Here is a 14,263-nt window from a genome sequence, read left to right as displayed (position 1 = left end):
TAAATCTGAAAATATGCAAAACCGAAACACCTCCTCCATTTTCTTTTTTGAAGAAGCGGATGTGCTCCTACTTTGACTATTTAGAGTTGCATTGCTGTTTCTCCCTTTACTGTGTAAAGATGTGAGGTCTTTTAGGAGTTTGGAATGTGTGTGTGTGTGTCTGTGCAAACATTCATGTGTCTGCATAGGAAAATGATTGACTGACTAGAAAGTCAGGCTGACGAAAGTTGCTGCAACATCATATGGCCACCTGTAAAGTTGTAGCACTTTTTCCAAAAATGACTCGTGTTTTGGTTAATCCCGCTGCTGTGTGCAAATGGGTGAACAATTTTAGTCTTGCCCATTTTTCAGAGTGAGCACACACACATATAAATATATATAATGAAGTGATGCTCCTGGAGCAGTTAGTCCCTCTTATAAACCGTTGCATGATTTTAAATCCAACAGTCAAGATGAGGGTTAAATGTTTGGTGCCTTTCCATAATTATTTGAAACTTAAAAAGTAAATGAGTTAAGAGGAACAGTTTCCAAAGCTTCATCAGTAAATAAATTTGTCTTTGGTCTCTCTCTCTCTCTCTATCTCTCAGCTACCGGCCTTGGACATTCTATTATTGCCAACCAGACTCCACCTCCATCATAATGGCATGCACATGACATGCATGTGTAAAGGAATTCCACATGGCATGCATGTGTGAGCATCATCCATCCATGTATGCATGAGAGAGAATTTTTTAGAAAAAAATGTGAGCATGTTATGCATTCTCCATGTATGCATGAGAGAGAGAAAGATGAATACATGTGTAATCGTGCCATGCATTCATGTTCATTATCCATTCATTATGCATGAGAGAGAGAGGCATGCACATTTAGCTCTCTATCTAAACGGTTGGAAACCGTCCTCCCAACTCATTTACTTTTAGGGTGTCACATACACATTTAATTCTCCATTTAAACTGTTGGATTGGAAATGATCCAACGGTTTATAAGAGGGTGTTGGTACTTGGTACTCCCGGAGAACCGTATCATTACTATATATATAGGATAAGTCTTTGGCACATATGTGCATACAATATCAATGAGTTGAAACCTGTCACATGGGTGCAGGTGCGGCACTTTCAAAAAACTTTGGTGCGGGGCTGCGGCAAAAAAAAAAAAAAAAAAAAAATATATATATATATATATATATATATATATATATATATATATATATATATATATATATAAAGTCCAAAAGTTGGACATAAATGATCCTGGGTGCATTGACCGCACCGGGTGCCTCACCCGCACGCCCACCCGCATTGCGTCGACGGGGTGCGGCACCTAGTTGGCCGAGTCCCTGTGACATAGGTTGAAACTCAAATTCAAGTTGTTTTGGCTCAAATCTGACTCTGCAGATGTGTTCGGCATAGTCAATTTATTAGAGATCGACCCTTGGATAATGTTTTTTTGACAAAAGCAAGACCCCTTTTTAAGTCATAAAATTTTGATGCATTTATGACCATGATTTTTGAATCACCAAAAAAAACTGTACACCAGATTCTGGTGATTTAAAGTTGATCCCCACCAAACAGACAATGTAGATCATATCTTTAAGGTTGGATTCACTTAAAAAGACATGAACAATAAGATATTACTTGTTTTAACTCATTGATACTGTATGCACATCCACCCAAATGACTTATATATATATATATATATATATATATATATATATATATATATGGATAATATATGGTGGTTATGTACCATGATACCTTACGGTGGTACACGCTCTTGTTTGCATAGATCTAGCTGCCAAATGGTAAATCTAACCATACATATGTGTTTAGCATGATTTATTTAGTACATTAGAAGGTTTTATCATGTTCACTACACCATAAGATTCCATTTTTGAGATGGTGAAAATAAACAACTCACAATTCATGAAAATAAGGGCGGTTTAAAAATGGTATAAAACATCATATATGCGTCAACTTTAACATATGAAAATAATAAATAGAATATGCTAAGCATGATCTAATGGTTAGATTTTGCTTTTGGAGCTTAGATCTATGTAAATCAAGCATGTACCTTAGAAAGCTATGGTGGTGCAATACCACCATAGAAGCACCCATATATATATACACACACACACACACGAAAGGTCAGATGCATGCTGCTCGTCAATTTGGCAGAAAAAAACATCATTTAGCGGTGGTCACGACCGCTGCTAAATGGTGTTTTGGTGGAAATTAGTTCAACCTTTTGTCAAACTTTTTATGTACAGCCGTCCCTAGGGAGTCATGCAATAGGGAGATGTTGAAAGGAGAAGGGAGAGACTGAAAGGACGTCCAACCTAAGGATTAGGGTTGGAACATCTCCTCCTTTATATTAAACATGGTGATAAATTACAATAATGTCATTACATAAGAGGGTTTTAACTTGAATGACGAATATACCCTCGATATAAATACAAACACTCAAATACAAAGTATGTTGTTCATAATTCCATTCCTTAGCACACCCCCTCAAGCTGTGCATGGGTAAGGACCCTGGACAGTGTTCCTTTTAAAAGCCAATGCTTGCTAATGGTGAGCGGTTTGGTGAATAATTCCGCAACCTGATCTCCCTGCGAATGAACTTAGGTTGTATCTCTTTGTCCTCAACCTTTTCTCTCATAAAGTGCTGGTCCAATTCTACATGCTTTATCTTCCCATGCTGAACCGGATTGGTAGATATTGCAACTGCAATCTTGTTGTCATAGTAGAGTATTGAGCATGTAATTTTTCGATGCAAACTGACCAAGAGATGCCGTATCTAAGACACCTCGGTTAGCCATGGTGATACTTTGCCTCCGTACTAGATCTAGCCACAATTCTTTGCCTCTTGCTCACCTAAGAAACCTTATGAGAGCGTGAGTAAACTCCATAGCCCGTAACTTATATTCGTGTGATTGGATCACCTCCCCAATATGTCTCTGAATAGGCCACAATAGTAACAAGAATATCTTTGACAATCTACAAAGGTTTTCTATAGACGAGGCCATCCAATATGATGCCTTTAATATATCTCAAAATTCTCTTTATGGCCTCCATATGTCTTTTATGTGGTGCATGCATGAACTGGGAAACTTCGTTTATAGTGTAAATGAGGTCTGGATGTGTGAATGTCAAATACTGAAGGGCACCAACTAAATTCTTGAATTTCTCAGGCTCTGTCAATGGTGAATCATTTTCTTCACTACATTGTCCCAATTGTGCATTGAAAGCAACAAGTGTGTATATGGGCATGCACCGCAACATTCCACTTCGTTTCAACAAATCCATAGCATTTTTTTTTAGTTAAAATAAGATAACCATCTTGCTGATCTACCTCTTCATGCAAAGAATATCCTTCAACTCAGCTGTCTTTGAGATGCTGTTGTAAGAAAATGAGTTCCTCCAAAGATGTTCACCAAATCATCAAAGTGGACACTCAAAAGAGTTTCACCAAAGCACCAAAAGAATACACAAAGGTCACGAAATGGACTCACACACGAAATCCACCAAAGGTGGTTAACACAAGAGTTAAAAAATAATAAATTTTGTTGATAATGAACCAATGCAAGAAGCATTACAAATGGTGGGGTGTTGCCTCGTATTTATACACAAAGATGGAGTTCTAACGGGTCTATTTAGAGCCGTTAGACCTCCAACGACTCTTAATGTTGACTAGTTAACTGGTGTTGACTAGTCTCATTTCAACCAAAAAAATAAAATCTCACCTAACCTAACTACATATAAATATATATATATATAATATATATATATATATAGTATATATATATATTTACATTTTTAATACTCCCCCTCAAACTTTTGGATAACCGAAAGTTTATTTAAGAGAAAGTGAAATCTAGGAGCAGCGAGAGGTTTGGTGAAAAATCTGCCAACTGATATTCTGAAGTAATATAAAGAAGATCAATAGTGCCATGTAAATACTTCTCTCGTACATGATGACAGTTCATCTCAATGTGTTTGGTTCGTTTGTGGAAAGTTCGGTTGCTGGCAATGTAGATGAAACTTTTGTTGTTACAGTACATTCGTGATGCTTTTTTAATATGAACGCCCATGTCAACCAACAATCTTCTTAGCTAAACCACCTCCATAGTGGTTGTAGCCATGACTTAGTATTTTACTTCAGTTGAAGAGAAAGACCTTTTACTGCTTCTTACACCACCATGAAATCAACGAGTCACATAAGAAAACACAAAAACCCGTGGTTGAGTGTCAGTTATTGGGATCACCTCCCCAATCAACTTCAGTATAAGCAGTTAAATCTAAAGACGAAGAAGCAAATAAGAAAATGCTTCGATAAATGAAAGTCTTGTTATATCTAATAATACGTCAAAGCGCTCCCATATGAACATAGGTGAGACCATGCTGAAACTGGCTAGCTGTGTGAACTGCATGTGTTATGTCAAGTCTCGTAATTGAAAGGTAAGATAGCGCCCTAATAAGCTGTCTGTGTGATATCAGGTTCTCAAGTGGTTCTCTATCATCAATTTTTATTTTGACATTAACAACTTCAGGAGTGTCAACCTTTTCGTCATTTGAAATTTCAGACCTCCGCAACAATATCTAGAGAAAATTTAAATTGAGTTAATAAATATCCTCTAGAATAATAAGCAACTTAAATACCAAGAAAATATTTTAAGAAACCCAAATCAGTAATTTCAAAATGTGTTTTTAGAAACTTCTTAATATGTTCAACTCCCTGCTTGTCCCCTCCGGTGATGATCATATCGTCTACATAGAGTAGAAGAATAATAATACCTAAATTAGAAATCTTAACAAACAAAGCTGTGTCAGTAAGACAAGATTGAAATTCAATATCAAGCATGACTTGACTAAACCGGTCATACCAAGCTTTTGGTTTTTGTTTAAGACCATACACGACTTTATCTAAACGAATACCCTTTCCTTTATGAATAATTATACCAGGTGGTGGTTCCATATAAACTTTTTCAACCAAATTTTCATTAAGAAATACATTCTTAACGTCCATTTGAAATATAAACCATCTCTTCACAAAGGCAAGGGCTACTAAAGTCTTGACTGTGGTTATCCTAGCAACTGGAGCAAATGTTTTTTATAATCTATTTCATATTTTTGGAAATATCCCTTGTCCATTAATCTGGCTTTGTATCTTTCAAGAGTTTCATCACTCTTGTTTTTTACCTTATATACCTATTGATAACCTATATGTTTCTTTCCTGGGGGAATATCTTGGAGAGTGCAAGTATTTGCTTTTTCTAAGACATCTAATTTTACCCTCATGGCTTCTACCCATTCATAATGTTTTTTTGCTTCAACGTAGTTCGAGGGTTCTATATAGGAATGTATTAACACAATGTAGGCTTGATACTTAGATAAAAATGACTCTTAAAACACAAAATTTCCATGGGGTTTTGATATTATAGATGACCTTCTAGTTTGCATTTTTATATGGTTTTCATTGGTATATTTTTCAAAGGCACATGGATGTTCAAAACTATTATGCATGAAATATTGGATACAACTTTGATCCTTATTTGATTGTTCTTCACTTATCTCATTATCATGAGATTCTTCTTCACTTACTATATTATTTCTGACTTCCCCATCTTCATTAAGATCAATATCATGATCACCAGACCTTAGAATTAGATCCAACAAGAAAGAATATTCATTTTTCTTAGGATTTTCAAATTAAAGAAACCTTTCTTTTTCTAAGAAAGACACATTTCCTGAGATATACAACTTTTATTTTTAAAATAAAAGCATCTATAGCCTTTTTGGTTATTTGCATGTCCTAAAAAGATATAAGGAATAGCATGGGGAGAAAGTTTATCATTTTTATCAGTGAAAACAAAACATTTACATCCAAAGACTCTTACTCTAGAATAATTAGGGATAAGTTTAAAAAGTTTTTCAACTGGTGATACATTTTTCAAGGAGGCAGATGTCATTCTGCTAATGAGATAAGCTACAGTTAATGTAGCTTCAACCCAAAAATCTTTAGGTACTTGTTTTGCAATAAGTTCTTGTAGTTTGTATGATATGCTTATGTTTCCTTTCGGCTAAACCATTTTGTTGTGGAGTGTAAGGACTAAATTTTTCATGTGTGTGATACCATTTAATTCCAGATAATCTTAAATTTTTTTTTGATAAAAATTCTCCCCTCTAATCAATGCGAAAATAGAGGTATCATTTTGAAACTTATTTTTGACTAAATTATGAAATATTTGAAAATGTAAAGAAACTTCATAGTTGTGTTTAAGGAAATAAATCCATGTCTAGTAAAATCATCAACAAAGATTATATAATACGCAAACTCACCCTTAGATATAACAGGTGCTAAGTCCCAAACATGCGAATGTATTAACTCAAGCAGTCGTGTGAAGACAAGGTTCTTTCTTGGAATGACAATCTTTTCATTTTGCAAAGAATACAATCTTCACATATAAAATTTTTAAGATTATAAAACTTTTTCATATTTGAAAAATGCTGAATTTTTGATACATTAGGATGGCCAAGCCTTTTATGCCATAAATCCAAATATTGTTTCTGAACATTATAACAAAAAATATTCTTGAGTATTTCTAAAAATCCATATAGTATAAACCTCCTTTTCTATATCTTTCTCCAATCAACCTCTCTAACTGGCGATCCAGCACTCAACAACCAATAGAGGAGAAGGAAACATTATACCCATGATCAGATAATTGAGAAACATATAAAAGATTTAAATTTAATTTAGAAATATATCTATTTTTTGGAATAAAAAATCTTTTTGAGTTTTGAGAGATATTTTCAAAATTTTGTATTCCCTTTATCTCAAAAGATGTTCCATCGGCAGTAAATGTATTTGACCTGCTTGAGTTATGACATTCGGATAAAATATCATCATTTGATGTCATATAAAATGAGACACCTGAGTCAAGAAGCCAAAGAGATTTATTGGGATCAAAGATGCCAACAAAAGAGACCACGACTCCGTTTGATGAAGCTCCTTTGAATAGGGGTTGAAGAGTTTCTACAAGTTAAGTCAAGGACGTGCTCCTAATGGTTGATTCTTGCCTAGTTCTGAATTTACTTGACTCTTGTGCAACTGAAACAACCTTCTTTTCATAAGGCCCCTTATATATATAAAATATATATATTTCCTTATCTTAGTCATAGGGGTAGTTTAGTCTTTTTCACACTTTTACACATTCATTTTCTTGAATGTGATTGTAATTTGCTTTTTCTTTTATTTCTTTTTTATTTTTTACTTTTTTGTATTTTCCCAAAAGATACCTTGAAGGGGCCCACTCAAATAGACGTTTCCAACGTCTATGAGTGGAGCCCCTCCAAGGCTCCTTTTTGGGTTTTATAAATAGGGGTTCTCCCCTTGTAATTCTTTATGGCTTTGGGTCAAAGCACAAATGATTAATAAAGTTTTCCTATTCTTTCATGCATTTGAGCATTTGTGAGATTTAGTGGGTTGTGCTTTTGTGCACAAGTGTTCTAAGAGTTCTTATTGTGCATGAGTGCACGTGTTTTTATTATCAAGAATATTAAAGTCTTGATCATAGTATCTTATTGAAGATACTTTCACATGGTATCCGAGCAAGGTTGGAGAAAGAAAGACCGTGTGGATTCTCCTTTTTTTGGTGCCTCAAAAAATGTGCTCTCAAATTTTTGGAGATTGGAGTGGATCCTCTTGTTCATCCAATATTTTAGAAGATTCTTCTATCAAGAAAGTGAAGGTTTTCTTCTGCACTGCACCTGCGTTGAGAAAGAGAAGAGAGAGAGAGAGAGGGGGAGAGAGAGCAATTACGGCTGTCACGATTTCAGTAAATGAAATTGTGACCTAACTTGTGTATTTAAGTTACATTATAGTATGGGTCCGGGTTTGGTGTATCCTGACCCGATAAATGTAAAAATAGTTACATGTTACGTTACATGTTACATGGATTGGGTACATGGATCGGGTCAGATCCTATGCACCTTTTTCACCCCTCCTCAAGTTGATTATGGTTTTGAACCATGAACAACTTGCTTTTAAGCATCCAAAAGCGGTCCTTGGTTAACCCTTTGGTAAATATGTCTGCAACCTGTCTTTCAGTGCTGACAAACTCAGGCTCAATCTCTTTTTCTTCAACCTTCTGTCTCACAAAGTGTTGGTCGATCTCAATCTGCTTGGCACGACTGTGATGTACTGGATTGAAAGACATCTTGATGACACTTTGATTGTCACAGAGCAAGGTAGTGTGGGAGATCTTTTCTCCTACTTCAGTTAGAAGATGCCTGATCCATGTGACTTCGGCAGTGGCAGCAACCATGGATCTATATTCAACTTCAGTGCTTGATCTAGCCATAGTTTTTTGTTTTCTACTGTTCCAAGAGACTAAATTTCTTCCAATGAAGGCACAATATCCTGATGTAGATCTTCGTTCGTCAGGATCCCCTGCCCAGTCTGCATCACAATATACAGTAATTTCGTGCTCGTCTTGGCCATATGACTGTGGTAAATATATCAATCCATCTCCAATAGTCCCTTTCAGATATCGAAGGATCCTCTTGACTGCTTCCATATGTCCAGTACGTGGCGCATGCATAAATTGAGACACTTGATTGACTGAATAAACAATATCAGGTCTAGTAAATGTGAGGTATTGTAACATTCCTATTATGCTACGATACCTGGTGGGGTCATCACACAGATCTCCATCATGAGCGCTAAGTTTTTGATGAAGTACACTCGGAGTTCCAAGAGGTTTGCAGTCTTTCATGCCTGCCTTGCTGAGAACGTCTACAATGTACTTGTGTTGAGTGAGTGTCAAGCCATGAGCCTGGTTATCAACTTCTACACCAAGAAAATAGCGTAGAATTCCAAGATCTTTCATTTTGAACCTTTGACCTAATAAGTCTTTTATTTCTTGGATGTGGTCCGCAGAGTTTCCTGTGATGATAATTGTGAAAATGTCTATGATAAGACAATACACATACAAACACAAATAATATAGAAAAGATGTGCACGAAGGCACTCTCACAACACATGAACAAAGTACGCAAAAGCGTAAAAATAATAAACATGCACTATGACATGTATTTCATAGAAAGAACCGAATGCTTGAGACTCTCAAGCTTTTGAAATACAAGGGGGGAACACCCCTATTTATACAAATGCAAGAAGGTGCAAAGGGGGGCTCCCAAAGGAGTCGTTGGGAGCCCCCAACGGTCACATTTGTGACCGTTGAGGGCCCCCAACGACTCTATTGGGGGACCCCCAATGCACATTAAAAAATGAAAAAAGAATTACAAAAATAAAAAATAAACAGAAAGTTACAACATATTCCAAAAGGGAATATGCGCAAAACAGGAAATGACGAAAATACCCTTTCGGGTAAAAGTATATAAATATATATATATATATATTTATATATATATAGAGATATATGTACATATAATATATTATATGTAAATATATCTCTATGTATATAAATATATATATTTATATTTACAATAATGATAATGATTTTTAGGAGATACATTTTAACAATAATATCATCGACATAAATTAATAATAGAGTGGTCATAGGCGGGCTTTTAAAAATAAATAATGAGTGGTCCAACATGGAACGTGAAAATCCATGTTTCTGAATCTCTAGCGAGAAGCTATCAAACCAAGAGCGAGATGCTTGCTTCAGGCCGTAGATGGTTTTTTTTAGCTTGCATACATGGGTTTTACAATTTTGTTCTTGATATCCAGGGGGTTGTTCCATGTATACTTCTTCCTTCAAATTCCCATGTAAGAATGCATTTTTTACATCAAGCTGACTCAACTTCTATCCATGTTCAACAACCAGGGAGATGATGATTCAAATCGTTCCCATTCTTACAACCGGACTAAAAGTCTCATCATAGTCTTGCCCTGCTTCTTGAGTGAATCCTTTTGCTACAAGCCTTGCCTTATATCGTTCAATGGTTCCATCTGGCTTGTACTTGATTTTGTAGACCCATTTGCATCCGACAACATTTTTATCAGGTGGTTTGGGAACAACTTCCCATGTTCCACATTCATGCAAGGCTTGCATTTCATCATTCATGGCTTCTACCCATTTCATAGAAGCGGCTGCCTGATAATACATGATGGGCTCTTCGTCCTTATTGATGGCAGTTAAAAACAATTGAAGATCCAAGGAGAAGTTTTATAACTGACCCACCTGTCAATAGGATGTCGTATGCGGTTTGATTTTCTGGCTGCAAGAGTATGAGAAGGCACATGATTGACGACTGAGACATGATCTGAATGGCTTGATGTTGTCGGTCTCTGTCTAGAATAGACAATACCTTTGTATCTGCCCGGTACTTCCTCTGCATTCTGTGACCCCGACGTCCCAGTGTTCTCAAACACCTCTTCTTCTTGTTGCACACAGTCTGAGGAACATGCTTCATTGGAGCCAGCAAAAAGTTCTGAGCTCAGCCAAGGATAATAAATTTCAGTTGGCATATTCGTTGTGTCAGCTCCGTGATCAAAATTTTGTTCATCAAAGACAACGTTTCTTGAGGTTCTGATGCGTTTGTTGGTGGGATCATAACACCTATATCCTTTGTAGTCATCTGCATATCCCACAAATCTGCACTTTTGGGCCTTGTCTTGAAACTTGTTTCTCAGGGACTGATCGATATGTACATAGCAGACACATCCAAAAACACGCAGATCATAATAACTAGGATGAGTTCCAAAAAGACAGTGATAAGGAGACTTATTTTCCAGAACAATCATAGGCAGTCTATTTATCACATGCACGACAGAATGAAAAGCTTCTGTCCATAGGTTGATGGGAAGATTGCTGTCATGAAGCATACTCATGGCACTTTCAACGATATGCTTGTGTTTTCGTTCAGCAATTCCATTTTGTTGAGGGGTTTGAGGACAGAACACCCTTCTTCCTATTCCGTTATTTTGAAGAAAAGAAATAAAATCACAGGATGAGAATTCCCCACCTCCATCACATTGAAAAAATTGAATGGACTCAGAAAATTGATTTTCGACAAGGGCAAGAAAATTTTGAAACAAAGAGAAGACTTCCGACTTATTTTTTATGAAATATATCCAAGTGTATCGAGAATAGTTATCAACAAATATTAGATAGTATTTGCTTCCAGATCCAGAGGCAATTGGAGCGAGTCCCCATACATCAGAACAAATTATCTCAAAAGGTTTTGAAGCTCTCTTATTAATGGAATGAAAAGACAATACATGACTCTTGCAGGAAAGACAACTGGAACATTTGTGACTTTTCTCATCCCTATTGAGACTTTCTTTTGGAATGAGATTATTAGATACAAGTTTCTCAATAAAATGACTCCCACAATGTGCTAACCGACTATGCCATAAGAATGACTTATTACATTCAGAAATACTAAAAACATTAGCAGAAGAGGATGAACACAACTCTAGTGAGGGCTTTGAATTCAGGTGGACAGGGCGAACAACATGACAAGGAGCTTCTTCAAAGACATACATATTGCCTCGTCTCTTTCCTTCAGCGAATGTTTCCCTCGTGCGTAGGTCCTTGACCTGCACAGAGAAGGGAGTGAATTCAACTGAAGCATTATTATCATCAATAAGTTTGGAAACAGAGACAATATTTTTCTTAATGTCAGGAGCATGAAGAACGTCTGAAAGAGTAAGAGTGGAATATGACATGGGAATGACAGTTTTTCCAACATAAGAAGCAGGATGGTGGGATCCATCTCCAGTGACAATCTTGTTAAAATGTATCTCCAAAATCTGTGTTGTAAGTATAAATATGTATACTTATATATATAGAGATACGTATACATATAATAATTATATGTATACGTATCTCCATATATATAAATATATATATTTATATACTTTTTTATTTTCTTTTTTACCCGAAAAGGGTATTCTTGTAATTTCCTATTTTGCGAATATTCCATTTTGGAATATGTTGTAATTTTTCTTCTTTATTTTTTGTATTTCTTTTTTCTTTATTTTTGTTTTTATTCTTTTCATAAAAGGTACATTGGGGGTCCCCCAATAGAGTCGTTGGGGGGCCCCCAACGGTCACAAATGTGACTGTTGGGGGCTCCCCAACGACTCCTTTGGGAGCTCCCCAACGACTCCTTTGGGAGCCCCCCTTTGCACCTCCCTCTTCTTGTATAAATAGGGGTGTTTCCCCTTGTTATTTTCGAAGCTTGAGAGTCTCAAGCATTTGCTTCTTTTTATGAAATACATGCATTGTTGCATGTTTATTACTTTTACGCTTTTCGCGTATTTTGTTCAAGTATTGTGAGAGTGTTTTCGTGCACTTCTTTTATAAAGTATTTATGCTTGTATGCGTATTGTCTCTTCGTAGACAATTTCACATGGTATCAGAGCTCGATTGGTGATTGAAGATTGTGGGATTCTCCTTTTTTTCGAGTGCCTCGAAAACCATACCTTCGGATTTTTAGAGGTTGAAGTGGTGGATCTCGCTTCTCAAATATTTTAGAAGGATCTTGTGCAAGCTAGAAGTTGAAACATTGTGTTGGTACGCCCTTTTTCTCATTTTCTTTACTCCTTAATGGGTGAGAAAGAGTCTCACTTTGCTCTTGGCTTCAAGTTAAATGGGTCCAACTATCATATTTGGGCCGGGAACATGGAGGCTCACATAAAAGGAAAATGATTATGGGGTTACGTGCAAGGCACAATTCCGGAACCGGAACCCAAAATAACTGTGACGGACGAAAGTGAAATCAAGATTCTTGAGGGAGAGGAAATGATCAAAGCTCTTGAAGAATACTCCAAGAAGCACGACAAATGGGAAATGAAGAACTTCAAGATTCTTTCTTGGTTCTTCGCATCCGTCGAAACAAAGATTAATGCCAACATTATCAAGTTCAAAAAAGCATCAGAAGCTTGGCATTATTTCGAGAAAATGTATACATCAAGAGATCTATCCCATAAGGATTACCTTCAAAAGAAGGCCCTCTCCCTTACTCAAGGTGAAATGTCTATTAGGGAATATTTTGCCGACCTTTCCTCCATTTGGGATGAGCTTTCCATGCTTGAACCAAAATGGAGTGGAGAGGCAATTGAACTTCGCCACAAGCAACTTGAAGAGGATCGGTTCTTCATTTTTTTGAATGGGTTAAGACCGAAATTTGAGCAAATAAGGTCATCACTTCTATCCTCATTTACTCCTCCCTCTCTTGAAGATGTTCTCACCAAATTAAGTGGTGAGGAGACTCGTATGAGTTTATGTAAACAAGGATCAAATGTTCTTGTAATGCCCCAAAATTTCGAACCTTATAATTTCCTTGAAATAGTTGAAAAATTCTTTTTCTTTACAGAGTTTATTTTTAAAATCAGCGGAAACGATTTCTTTAAAAGAAAAAGGACATGTTTGACAACCTTGGGCACGTTAGCGAGAGAACAAAGATTTACCATGGACGATCTGCAATAATACTTAGGAAACCATTTCTTCTATTTAAAGAGAGTATCAAGTTTGTACAAAATTTGGATTTCCTCTAGGGAAACCCGTATCAAAAACCAAAATGTTCAGGAGAAGAAATACGAGCAGAAACAATGGATCCTTAAATCATCTCGCAGTCGCGCCATCGCTTGATGCACCTATTCGTCACCTGTACCCATGAAATGGGTTAGTTTTGCGAAAAAACTAATAGGATAGCACAAAGACAGAAAGAACTAAATTAGGCATAGATAATTTATACAGCAGGTAGTAACGAGCAAACTAAGCAGATAGACCGGAGGAATAAGCTAAGTACAACAAACTGAAAAGTGAGCATGCTCAATTTAGTTATTACTTGTTAACCGGCCATGCGGGTACATACATGACACGAGCCGAAATAGTCGAGTCCAAGCCGAGTGTTCATTATGTTAAGTATTTTTAAATACCTAGGTTGTCTGACTGAATCCTATTCCTATAGAGACGACCGATGGTCGAGAGAGCAAGTCCTCAAGGCCTTATAGGGATGCATCCAACTTCTACAGAAGTGTTAGGCTAACTATTGTAGCCCCAATCCCACCTAACCTCCGATGACTGGGGAAGACGGGTCTTTTGCTCGTAAAAAGCCATAAATGGTCTGTCCATCGGAGTTGGTACCCTTCGTCCTCTCTCTTGACGAAGCCAGGTTGAATCGAGCGCGACGGGGTTTCTTAGCCGTTGCCTCATTCTTCATGCTCTGGTCCATTATACCAAAACGAGCATCTTGCCTATGAATGCGATCCCATTATTTTTTTA

The 14,263-nt window shown here is 36.6% G+C and overlaps 1 protein-coding gene across 2 annotated transcripts in view; it reads left to right on the top strand.

Annotated features, from left to right (window-relative positions):
* Positions 1–14,263, top strand: part of LOC149839753 (Major facilitator superfamily protein) — a 113,061-nt gene that overhangs the window by 80,976 nt on the left and 17,822 nt on the right. The gene's annotated exons all lie outside the window — the stretch shown is intronic.

Source organism: Nuphar pumila, chromosome 4 (assembly GCF_984573655.1).
Source record: "Nuphar pumila chromosome 4, dmNupPumi1.hap1.1, whole genome shotgun sequence".
NCBI lineage: Eukaryota > Viridiplantae > Streptophyta > Magnoliopsida > Nymphaeales > Nymphaeaceae > Nuphar > Nuphar pumila.
This window is presented reverse-complemented; position numbering and strand designations above follow the sequence as displayed.